We start from the raw sequence: 12,804 nt of genomic DNA on the forward strand, positions 1-12,804 counted from the left end.
ACAAGAGGGGATTGATTATAATGAAGTGTTCGCTCCTGTGGCAAGATTGGAAGCCATTAGATTGTTTTTGGCATTTGCTACTTATAAAAAGATGAAGGTTTTTCAGTTGGACGTAAAGAGTGCATTCCTAAATGGGAAAGTTGATGAGGTTGTGTATGTTGAGCAACCTCCGGGTTTTCCTGACCCAGACTTTCCAGACCATGTGTACAAATTAAGCAAGGCGTTGTATGGACTACATCAGGCACCTCATGCCTGGTACTCAACTTTATCAGATTACTTGCTTGAAAATGGGTTTGAAAGAGGTCAGATTGATAGCACACTGTTTGTGAAGAGACAAGGAAGCGACTTCCTGCTAGTGCAAGTCTACGTGGATGACATTATTTTTGCTGCATCAAAAGTCTCCATGTGTCAAGATTTTGAGGCCGTCATGTAGAAAAGGTTTGAAATGAGTGCTATGGGTGAACTAACTTTCTTTTTAGGATTGCAGGTTGATCAGAAGAAGGAAGGGATGTTCATTCATCAGACCAAGTATGTCCATGATGTGCTCAAACGCTTCAAGATGGAGGACAGCACTCCATTCGATACTCCAATCTGCGTCAACCATAAATTGGGTGCTGATTCTGACAATGACGCAGATGTGGACCCAACTCAGTATCGGGCTATTATAGGTTCTTTAATGTACTTAACTGCTTCTAGGCCTGATATTATGTTTGCAGTTTGTCTTTGTGCTCGTTTTCAGGCAAACCCAAAGGAATCTCACATGAAGAGTGTGAAGAGGATCTTGCGGTATCTCAAAGGCAAACCGAAGCTGGGGTTGTGGTACGCAAAAGGAGGAGACTTGGAGTTGGTCGCTTACACAGATTCTGATTATGGAGGGTGCAATCAGAGTCGGAAGTCAACAACTGGTGGATGTCAGTTTCTTGGTGGCAGATTGGTGTCGTGGCAATGCAAGAAGCAGACTTCAGTCGCAATTTCAACCTGTGAAGCAGAATACATGGCAGCATCCAACTGCTGCTCCCAGGTTCTTTGGATTCAACAACAGTTGCGCGACTATGGTCTGAATTTCTTACTTACTCCTATTTGCATTGATAACACAGCTGCTATCTCAGTAACTAACAATCCCGTGAAGCACAGTAAAACTAAACATATTGACATACGTCATCATTTTATACGGGATTGTGCTGAGAAGAAACTGATTGTGCTTGAAAAGGTGGATACGCTTGATAATTTCGCTGATTTATATACTAAAGCGTTTGACAAAACAAGATTTCAAAACCTTATTGAGCTGAATGGGATGATCCATCCCGAGTAACCATGCTTTTTATGTTCGTTTCAAAAAAAAAAAAAAAAAAAAAAAAAAAAACGTCACTATCGCTTAGAATTATGTCGGTTGCCTCAGTTTGAAGGACATGTCTTAGGATATGTTTGGTCCTCATTTCTACTTGTAGAATATGCGGATAGCCATTAACCAGATGACTGAAAGTGACCGGGGCGATTTATGATGTGTTTTCATTCTTTCGCTTAAAATTAGTCGATCATACTTAGTTAGAAGGACACATACTAGTATGTGGTCGGTCCAGCTGATCCATTGGATCTTCTGGATAGCCGTTTACCTGAAGACTTTGTTTTGGTTGGGGCGATTGATGTTAAAATTTTTCTTTTTGGGAAATGAAATTATTTTTCAAGTCTACTACTTCGTAAAAAGTTACTTTACTATGTTTAACAGAAAATTGATCCAACCTTGGAAAATGATAGATATACTGCTTTTGTGTGCTTAACTAGTGAAGTTATTAGGCTTAAAAGACTTTAGAACAGTCATTGTATGTCATGGTAGCTTTTTATGATGCGTAAAAGTAGATGTGATACAAACTAAATCTACTCGATTTTACGTGGAAACTCCTTAAGAGTTTTGCATGTCTTAATATATATCTTTCCGAATGATAGGCAGAAAAGCGATTACCCAGTCATACACAAGCCCATAAATGTTCTGATTCCCGTAAAGATAGTGTGTGAAGAAACTGCAGTGATCCAGATTCGGGACTTGCAGTTGTTTACTACTCTGAAGTCTATGTATATGTTTATCGTAAAAAAAAAAAAAAAAAAAAAAAAAAAAAAAAAAAACTTATGAGTTATTGAAACATTCTAGAGCTGACAATGTCAAGACTTCTCAATCATGGAGTAAGAAAGAGAACGGGAAGCAGATGAAGAGTACTTACAAACTTAATCAGACAATATGGGTCGAAGTCAATTCGGGGTGACTTGGGAAAAGCCAAAAACTCTTTGAGAATAGATAGGAGGCATCATAATCTCTGAGTTGTTGCCCACTTAAATTTTGAGGCATAATTGAACCTAACTCGTATCACAGAAATGATGAAAACCATTTTAAGTTATTTACCTGCCTACAACCTGTTTCTTTATGTCATAATCTAAACACGGATCTATGTGACAGTCACGTAATTAGTATGATTCCTGTTCGGATCTTTTCTAAAACGTAGTAGTCCCTTGTAAAGACTGAAATTTGATCCCTTAAACTTTAATTGTTAAAAGTTTTCTTTTTATGTAGTTGTATGCTTTTATATCTGGTTACTTGGACTTGATCGTGTCATTTAATTCTCAAAGGGAAGTTTTAAAAGTTAATTGAAAAATGTTCAAATTATAAGGTTTGATTTTGTAAATATAGGCGAAGTTGTTAAACAGGCGAACTTGTGAATAACTTCGCCTAGGCGAAGTTAACCGTAACTTCGCCTGTATAACAGCGCCCCTATATAAGGATTTTCAAAGGTCATTCGTTCATTATTCTCAAATATCAGCGAACTTATACTCTCCGATTTACCAGCGAACTTAGCGATCTTACCTGTCGATTCATCTTTGTTATCTTTCTTCGATTTCAATCAGTATTCAAGGTGTGTTTGGGTTCTTATATCTGATAATCGATGTTCATGTTGTTAATCCTAGGTTGTTTCGACAACCGGTTAATGACCTCGGACGATCGATCCTTAAACCCGATTTCAAAACTTGTCTTCACGTGGTCATGTACAACCTGGTCGTCTAGTTATCCTTAAAATCTTGTGTTTAAGAGTCCTAAATCTTCACATTAACCAGAAACATCAAGTTTTCGAAAGTTTGAAACGATCTTACTGTCGCCGATTCAGATTCAGGCGAACTTAGGGTTTGGGCGAAGTTATCCGTAACTTCGCCTGAGGCTTAACTTCGCCTGAGGCAATGTTGTGGTGAGGCGAAGTTATCATTAACTTCGCCTGGACCTTTTTACTTATTAGTTATTAGACGAACTTAAAGATGAAGCGAAGTTGTTCCCAACTTCGCCCCACCTTTAACTTCGCCTATACAGATTTTATCACAACTTCGCTCATGGTAACAAGAGAACTTTTGTTATGCCTTAACGTTTATCTAACTTGGTTCGTTTGTTGCAGATATGGCTGCTGTTGCTGGTGCTGGAGGTGCTGGTGGCGATGACGGGGGAGATAACCAGAGACAATTCTTCCCTGGGCACAACATGTACATTACCTTAGACCCAGATGCGAGTGGTGTGGAGGACTACCGCGAGATTATTACATTCCTCCTTCGCTCGCGGATATTCCACGCGATCACAACTACTCTGCCGATATCCTTACCCAATATTGAGGATTTTTGGCAGACGGTGGAATACGATTGCCGCGTTGAGCCCCCGGTTATGCGAGCAACCGTCAACAATCAAGAAGTTCAGTTCTCGTCTGAACAAATTCGGGTGGCTTTACGTTTTGGAGAGGAGACTAGGGATGACCCTACAGAGTTTGTTGCTCCGTTCCGCGATGGAGCATTTCTACGAATGGGCTATTCTGGTCTATTGGGCGATACACAACGGAGGAAGGGTTTCCTACTTGATCAGTGGTACTTCCTCATGCACGTAATGATTGTCTACATGTCTGGGAGGAAGGCGGGCACTGATGGTATGGGTGCGACCATGCAGTCAGCAATGACTGCTCTGACTTATAACAAACGTTATAGCTTTAGTCAGATGGTCTTTTATGAGATCGATAGACAGAGGAGAGCGATGGCTCGTGAAAGGTTCATCATGTATCCAAGATTCATTCAGATGATCTTGAATCATGTTGCTCCCACGTTGCTTCAACGACGTCCAATAAGATACGTGGAGAGTGTGAGCAAACGTATCTTCGCTCAATGCCGAACATCCAGCGCGAGGAGCAAGCCTGAACTGCGTCCAAGGCATACTCCACTCTTTGGGTACTTAATAAACCCGGGGTATGTGCCAGCTCGTGGGGATGAGTTCAGAGACCCGGCACCACAACAGGCAGGAGCATCTCAAGCTATACGTGCTGCTCCTGTTGTGTCACCGGAGGAGGAAGTGGACCTTGATGCAGAATTCGGAGGTCAAGGATTCTTCGATATGGATCGGGTGGATCCAGAGGAGAACGTTCAGATCCCAGTTGACCGTGTCTCGACTGTGCGTGTTACTAGAGCAGCTACGACGGTGGCTGACTCGGATCTTGATGATGTTATGGATGAGGCGAGAAGGATGTTGGTGACTCAAGAGAGGACGTTTGGGAAGAGAAAGAGGACAGATGATGATAGTGAGTCAGAAGAAGAAGAGGATATTCACAAGTTGATTAGACGTTCAAGACGGGAAAGGACAGGTGCAGGTATGGGAGCTGGAGAGACTTCAAGAGTTGTACGTTTCGCTCCGCCCGCACTGTCAGGTATGTCGATTGTTCCTACATCACTACAGGTCACAAGTTTAAGCGCCACCGATGTACCCGTGGTGGCTACAACATCATCTGTTGGCCTCCCGTCTATCACACTCCAGCTGACGACTCCAGATATCGTATCGTTGCCGCCTCCAACGCTTACTCCGTCGGAGGTTGTTGCACAATTTGTTGAGTCGACAGTCGTTGCAACTGCAGGGTTGTCGGTCACGATACCACCTGCGGTTACGTCCACAGCTGCTTCTGATGTCCCGGTTTCATCGGAAATCCCTCCTCAGTACACTCACGATTTATCGCATATGAGGTTCGATTTCGATGCAACCCTATCAGACTCGGAAAGAATAGCCGCACTGGAACGGGTCGTGGCAGAGCAGTCAAGGGTGAATCTTATCCAGACCCAGGCTATTCAGCGCCTAGTAGTAGAAAATCAACTACAGTCGTCCCTCCTGGTTGAACATGGGAAAATTATAGATGCTATGAAGGAGTTCTTGGCATCTCAGGGGGAGATGAGCTGTAAAGGCGACGAGCTCAGGATAAAGAAGAGGAATGACAGAGACGATGATCCCAATGCATCGAAAGGTGCAGGTGGTGAGTTGCCAAGAACTACTCAAGCTCTTGGGACTTCCACAGCTCAGGGGGAGTCTGCAAGCGCAGCTGGCGGTTCTGGTGGTGATGAGGTGGTGATGGTTGATGACGAGGAGATGGGAGATGATGTGATCGATGCCTTGAAGGAATTAGATGATGATATGTTGGATGATGAGTTTATGTGTGAAGATGATGTTCTACCAATTGAGGAGATTGAAAAGATTGGTGCTGAAATAGTGATTGAAGATGATGTTGAAGAGGGTGAAATAGTTGAGGAGAATGTTGAACACGAGATCCCTGAAGTTGAAAAGTCAGATGTATGTCAAGACACAGCAGGTGATGATACAGAATGGGAGGAGCAGCCTAGATGGAAGGAAGGCTATGCTCATTGGTTTATCAAAACTAAGAAGCCTGCTGTTCCAACCATGTTCAAGAAAAGTTATAATATCAAAGGCTATGCTGAATCAAAGAAAGGAATTATCTGTTGGCTATATGATGAACAGTTAAAAGTGTTCGTGGTGAAAAGATATGATGGGATCCAATACTTTAAGAGGACGTTGAAATCTCTCAATACATTGCCTGAATGTGAGGTGAAGGATTTGGCTAGATTGGGGTTGATTAATAGAAGTGACGACAACATGGCCAGAGTTATTGGGAAGATCGTGTGGAAAGAAAGTATTAAAGAAAAGAAGTTTGAGTTATTAAAGCCACAGAAGGGAAAGCTAGTGGAAGATAAAGAAAGGGGAATGAGAGCAGATGGCAAGCCTTGGATGGTAATGAAGTACAAACCGATTCGGTGTCTTAAAGATGTGTCGATGAAGACAATGCCCAAGGATGTGTTGAAGAACCTTAAATGGTGGTATGTTGATTGCCAGACTGCTGAAGCCGTGATGGAAGACGAAGACGAACAAGAAGTGTTAAGAGTGTATGATCCGATGCATCTTGTTAATTTATCGAAAGCTGATCTGCAGGTGTTAAGTGAAAAGAAGATATTTTATATTCCTGCTTGGAAAGACGAAGCGAGGAAATATCAGCGAGTAGTCACGGTATGTGTGAGAGAAGGAGTACATGCATGAAGACAAAGAGATTGAAGGTTACAAGACACGTGCTTGAAGATCAAGACATGAACCTACTGCCAAGGGGGAGTCTGTTGGTGCATAATGTCAGTAGTTCATAGTCTAGTGTCTGTAATCGAGTCTGTAATGTTAATTATGTTTTATATATGTCTTAAGCGAAGTTGTTAACAAGTTCGCTTAGGCGAACTTGTTAGTCAAGCGAAGTTATGGACAACTTCGCCTGAACATGCCAGGCGAAGTTGTCGTGTATAAATAGTCCTAGGTTACGGCTGTTTGAATAGATCAGTTGTTCGTGTTAGTTTGTTCGAGTTGTTACGAGAGCTGTAATGTGTGTCTGTAATAGTGATATCGTATCACGTGTTTGAGTTATTATATAACGTGTGTTCGTTTCGTGTGTTCGTGTGATTCGTGTTCTATACTCGTAACGATCTACGCAGGGATTCCGCACCTGAGTAGATCGAGATATCTCGTGCGATCCATTCAGGGAACCTACATAATTTGGTCAAGTTATCCTTAAACTAATTTTTGACCAAAACAATATATTAGATCTAATGGTTAAAATAACTTCTTACACTTTTTAAGAAAAAAAATACTTCTTATTATAACCTTGCTCTCTCTCTCTCTCTCTCTCTCTCTCTATATATATATATATATATATATATATATTATGTATTACTCTTTTTAAACAAAAGATGCAATAATCATGTTAAACATATTGGCTATATTTAAATCATTAGATTTTCGTTAAAGATTTCAAAAAATATTTTTATATATATTTAAATGATTATTATTATAGTATAGCTCAACTCATATTTATTTATTTAAACTAATTAATTATAAATTCGATCATATGTTTTATATGTTTAGTATATAGGTGATTTATAAAATATAAAAGTTACGGCTATTATAATTAAATGATAAAACAATAATACTGTTTTCGCAACAATAATAACCGTAGAGATCAATCGTTCAAACAATAACGTACTAATCACGAACATAAATCAAATCATATCGAAATCCTAAATTCATTATACGTGTTATGTTATTGTTAATTAATTCATAATATTATATTATTTAAACTAGGAATCTTTGACGGTAATCCTCACTTGTTTGTTGTTCCGCTCATCAAGGTGAGTAGTAATCACTCCCCTTTTCACTTATTTTAAACCTTTTGGGGACATATGCGTATTTTTAGTATTTACCTATTATACAGTGTCCACAATTGCAATTTTCTAATCCTTGTGTGTATATCAGTTTATGCCTAACTTGTTATTTGCTTACTTGTTTTATTTTACTGCATTCGGAGAGGTCCATCATAATAGTATGATCATATGACTGTTATAGTGGCTGGCATCCAATCGCATGACAATGGTTTCACCGAAAAATCATTTTTGGTAACCAATGCCTGATTCGCATGGCAACGGCTTAGCCCTTTCTTTATTATGTGGTTGAATTGTTTATGTCCTATGGCACAATTGTTTATCTCACATGAACAGTTTGCGTTTTCTTATATATATTATATTGTATTCAAATTAACTGGTGTTTTACTCACTCAGCATGTGTTGTTGACAAAGTTATTTCTATCTTATATGCATATGCAGGTTGTCGTATGAATTGAATACAAGTTGGTGAAAGCTTAGTGCAGAATTTAAGTTAGAAGAATTTTAATCAAGATCATTAGAAATATAAATTTGTTTTGTTATATCTTATGGATTATGTACTTGTTTGTATTTGATTTACATGATTATTTAATTAAATTTAATAGATATTGTCACCTTTAAATTTTTGTATGATAGTACCTTAAGAGCTGTGAGCAATCAGTTCATGCCTTGATATTTCTGCCTTAGGTTAGGATGTGACAATAATATGTGATCATATAGATAGTGACTCATGTATATCAATCACAGGAAATGGCACGAGTTGGCATATTCAACTTTTTCTTAAACCTTAAACTAAAAGAGGATCAATCCATATTATTTAAGTGTGTCATGAAATGTCTCTATCATGGAAGGAGCACATGTTGTCGACTTCGATGCCACAACAAGAAGCTCACGGGACACTCCAAGAGAAGCGTGGCACCCAAGGTACCAAAGTACAGATAATTTGAATGACGTAATTTCAATGCAATAAGAATAGCAATTGATATCATCATAACAAATATAGCACACAATAATGAGTACAATATAATCGTAATTCTATCGCATGATAAAGGTATTAACAATTGAGTCTAACATGACAAACATATCATGTTGAAGTACGGCATTTTCGTAATAAAGTAGTACCATATGCCTAAAGGCCAAACGGTTTATGCAAAGAAAGAGTTAAGAAATTCGTACCTTAAGCGATGATTCACGAGGTTTGCTAAACTCATTTACAAGGGTTCGAACCTACAAGTGAACCTGAATATTCACCCTTAGGTTTTAATACATGATGGTCGTCTGAGTATTCAGGATCACGCTTTCTATTGGCAATGTATCACCTACGTTTAAATTACGAATCCACCACTACTTACAAGACGTTATTGATGAAATGGATATGAGAGTGGATCGCTTTTCCTAACCCCCTTTCAATCTTGAATTCTTGAGTTGAAGAACCACCCAGAATTGAAAAAATTATAAAATATAAAAATATAAGCACCATAAGTCTTACGCTCTTTCTTGTTTGTTGTACACAAACTCAAAAGAGTTTTAATACATAATAATTGGAATTAAGTTCGATTTAGATTTTAATTTTTTTCTTAATCCAGTTATAATCATTAACACCATTTGTTCTCATCAAATGTGGGAATCATACAACTCTCTTACGTTGAAAAAAAATTCTTATATATATGTGTCATTTTGTCTATAATTTAATAATATTTGAGATGTGTAAGACTTTATAAATAATTACAAAGTTATTATTAGTTGTCTAGATGTCAAATGAAAGTATTGAAAAATAGCATGAGGATGAAATCTTTATTGACAACGAGACTACGAAACACTGAATCAACATAGCAAACTAAGTATTTCATACATGCAAAACAAAATACTTGTAATTCCAAAAAACATTTGATCATGCCACCACACGCCTCTTCTTTTCTAAATAATCAATGAAGTCATCGAAATACTTTTTCTGCAGTTTAGTATAGCCAAATATATGACTCAACTCCATTGCATTCACCTTGTAGATCTTCCGTTCACCATTGACTATAACCGATCTAAGCGATGCGGCCACCGACTCCTTGGTGAAGAAGCCATCTTCCTCGTTTCTTGGTATCACGATTACCACTTGTTTGTCCTCGAGTACTCGAGAATTCAGAGCTTGCTCCCTCGAAATCGGTAGCATTATTAGAGGGTGACCGAACATTAGCCCTTCCACAATGGAACTCCAACCACAGTGAGTTAAGAAACCACACACTGATTCATGACTCAGTATTTGTAACTGAGGCACCCAACTCGTCCGCACCACACCACGGTCACGAGTTCGTTCCAAGAACCCAGCTGGCAACTCATTCGAGTCTTGGGTAGTAGAACCCGCAGGTTTTCTGAGAGCCCAAAAGAATGGCAACCCGGAGAGCTCGAGTCCCAAAGCTAACTCAACCAGCTGCGTTTTGCTCACCATAAACTCGCTTCCTAACGCCACATACACCACTTGACCTTTTTGTTGACCGTCGAGCCACTTCTTGATTGTCACCCATGTTTCGGGTGGGTTGGTGTTTCGGGTGGCATTAATCCCACGGGAACCACTGGTAGCTGATGTAGCTTCTCTAAAAGGGTTAGCCATTGGGGTTCGAATTCATAAAAATGTCTTATAAACAAACACTCAGATCCCTTCAAACCCATCCCCAAACAATATGTATCTGAAACCTCGTCAGAAGCATTAACTGAAAAGTTGGTCATCAACCAATCGGCCTCATGCTTCCGATAGCATACTTTGCTTGGGAAGGGAATCCACTTCCGCGGTGTTAAGAAATCCTCAATTGTTATTCGTTTGTCTAAACCATTTATCATGCGGTCGGACGACTGTCCCAAAGAAGCGATGAGCCATGTAGAGAGAATCGAGAAGAAGGCACCTGAGATTCCAAGGCCGGCCGCGACGGATGGCAACCAGTAGGGAGCAAAATCATAAATAATCCAGTCCGGAGACTCTTCCTCTAGAAACCGAGTGACCTCTGGCTGAAGACCGTCGAAAGCTCTCTTGAGGTAATGAACACCAATAGTGCGAACGTCCATGGTCGACTCTGCATTTTCTGGAAGCTCTTGAACACGTGGAAGTGTGAGTTTAACAAGATTTATGAGCTGTGGGAGGTGGGAAGCAGGGAGACGTTGTATGTTTCTGGTGGTGGAGAGAAAAGAGACTTTGTGACCCTTTCGGGCTATAAATTTGGAGAGTTCGAGGAAAGGGAGGATGTGATCGAAAGCAAGCCATGGAAACACGGCCACATGCAGCTGCTTACAGCCCTCCGAGGAGTGGGTGCTAGTCATTTATATAAATGATAAGGGTCAGGGGATTAGGCTGTTTTTAGTTTGGATTTATGTAACTACATAACAATAAGTACATATTTATAGCAGAAAATACATACATTTATTAAAAGTTTAGAGAATTAAATATATACGTTTTGTTTGGATTTAAAGAATCTTTTTAAATACGTGATTGGATCAGAATTTGTTTCGATTCAATTCAAGTTTATCACAGCTTTCTGTACTTAATTACAAAAACTAATTTAATATGAAACTGTAAGTAATTTAAAAATATGGGTACTCTACAATATAATTTTAAAATCCTTTGTAATATATATTTAATCAAATAGTTGTCTATAATATATATAAACGAAAACATAAAAATCATACGTGTCGTGATATGGCCGCTCCTCCTTTTTTTGAAGTCACCAGATTTGTTTGATTTTTAAATGGAGCCTTCTATTGCATTTGGCCTGAATTCATGGGTATGGATCTCATCAAACCTAGATATTTTGTAAACGGGTTATAACATCTCATTAAATTAAAATCCAATCTTACCAATTACCAAATATTTGATTTAAAAATCCTACAAATGATATACTAAAAATTAATATTTGACTTTTTTGAAAAAAGAAATATATTATTTATAATTAAAATACCAATTTTATAGTAAATAAACGGGTCTTGGGTCTCATCAAACCCATATAACTTTTAAACCAGGTTATAACATCTCATTTATTTTTGAAACAATTTATCATCAAACCATAAGTATATTATTAACTTTCATACAGTAAAAACATAAAAATTCAGAAAATAAATAAATATTATAAACAAATAATATAAAACAACCCCCGTAAATATAAATGAAATCTCCCTATTTTTTTCAAGCCATTAGATTGCTTTATTTATGAATGGTGGTTTCTCATGCATTTGACCCGAATTCACGGGTATGGGTTTTACCATACTTAGATAGTCATTAAACGGGTTATATAACATCTCATATATTACAAATTAATCTCACCAAATATTTGATATACAAAAATTAATATCAGATTTTAAAAAAAGATATTATTTATAGTTATGAAACAGTTTTATTGTAAAAAAATAAGCGGGTCATGGGTCTCATCAAACCCAGATAGCTTTTAAACGGGTTATGACATCTCATTTATTTGTGAAACCCTTTCATCATCAAACGCTAAGTATATTATTAACTTCCTTACAATAAATAAAGTTAAAATACAAAAAAGATATATAAATATTAGAAACGTAAAATGTAAAACAAACTCCATAATCAAACCTTAATTTAAATTCTCAATAAGGATTTAGTTCCATTAGCGATTCTTTTTTCTTTTAAGTTTACCTAAATGAAAAGTTTCACAAAATAATATCCAAATTATAACAAATAAATATAAACGAATAAATATAAAAATTAAGTAGATAATTCATTCAACGTTTCATTAAAAATGAACATAACCCAGCATAAATTAATCAAAATAGGTTCGAGTATATTATTAACTTTTTACAATAAATAAACTAAAATAAAAAAATACATTCATAATATTAGAAACAAAAAATTTAAACAACCCCCGTAATACAGGGAATAAAAACTAGTAGAACTAATATATACGTTTTGTTTAGATTGAATATTTTCAATCAAATGGAATTTGTCTCGATTTAGTTCATGTTTATCACAGATTTCTATATATTACAAAATCAGTTTAATATGTAATTATAAAATCTACCTATCTTAATAAAGAAAAATAATTGGGACACATGTAAGTTTATGGTTAAATCTTATAACTTTTTTCCATCTAAAACTAATATTTTAATCGATCATAATATATGTCATATTCACTATCCTTTTACACTCTGTTTATATCATATCAATATATTTTTATAAAAACAAATATTAACATATTATTTTACTATGTATTCTAAAATACTTGGTAAAATCCAAAAGTCAACAACAAACCATATTTGTTA

The 12,804-nt window shown here is 37.3% G+C and overlaps 1 pseudogene; it reads right to left on the minus strand.

Moving 5' to 3' along the window:
• Window positions 1-9,264: 9,264 nt before the first annotated feature.
• Window positions 9,265-10,895, minus strand: LOC143583269 (UDP-glycosyltransferase 91D2 pseudogene; annotated as a pseudogene).
• Between the last annotated feature and the right edge of the window lie 1,909 nt (window positions 10,896-12,804).

This window comes from Bidens hawaiensis, unplaced genomic scaffold, assembly GCF_021521415.1.
Source record: "Bidens hawaiensis isolate Kalapana, Puna unplaced genomic scaffold, B.hawaiensis_p1.1 tig00032213_1, whole genome shotgun sequence".
In the NCBI taxonomy this organism is placed as follows: domain Eukaryota; kingdom Viridiplantae; phylum Streptophyta; class Magnoliopsida; order Asterales; family Asteraceae; genus Bidens; species Bidens hawaiensis.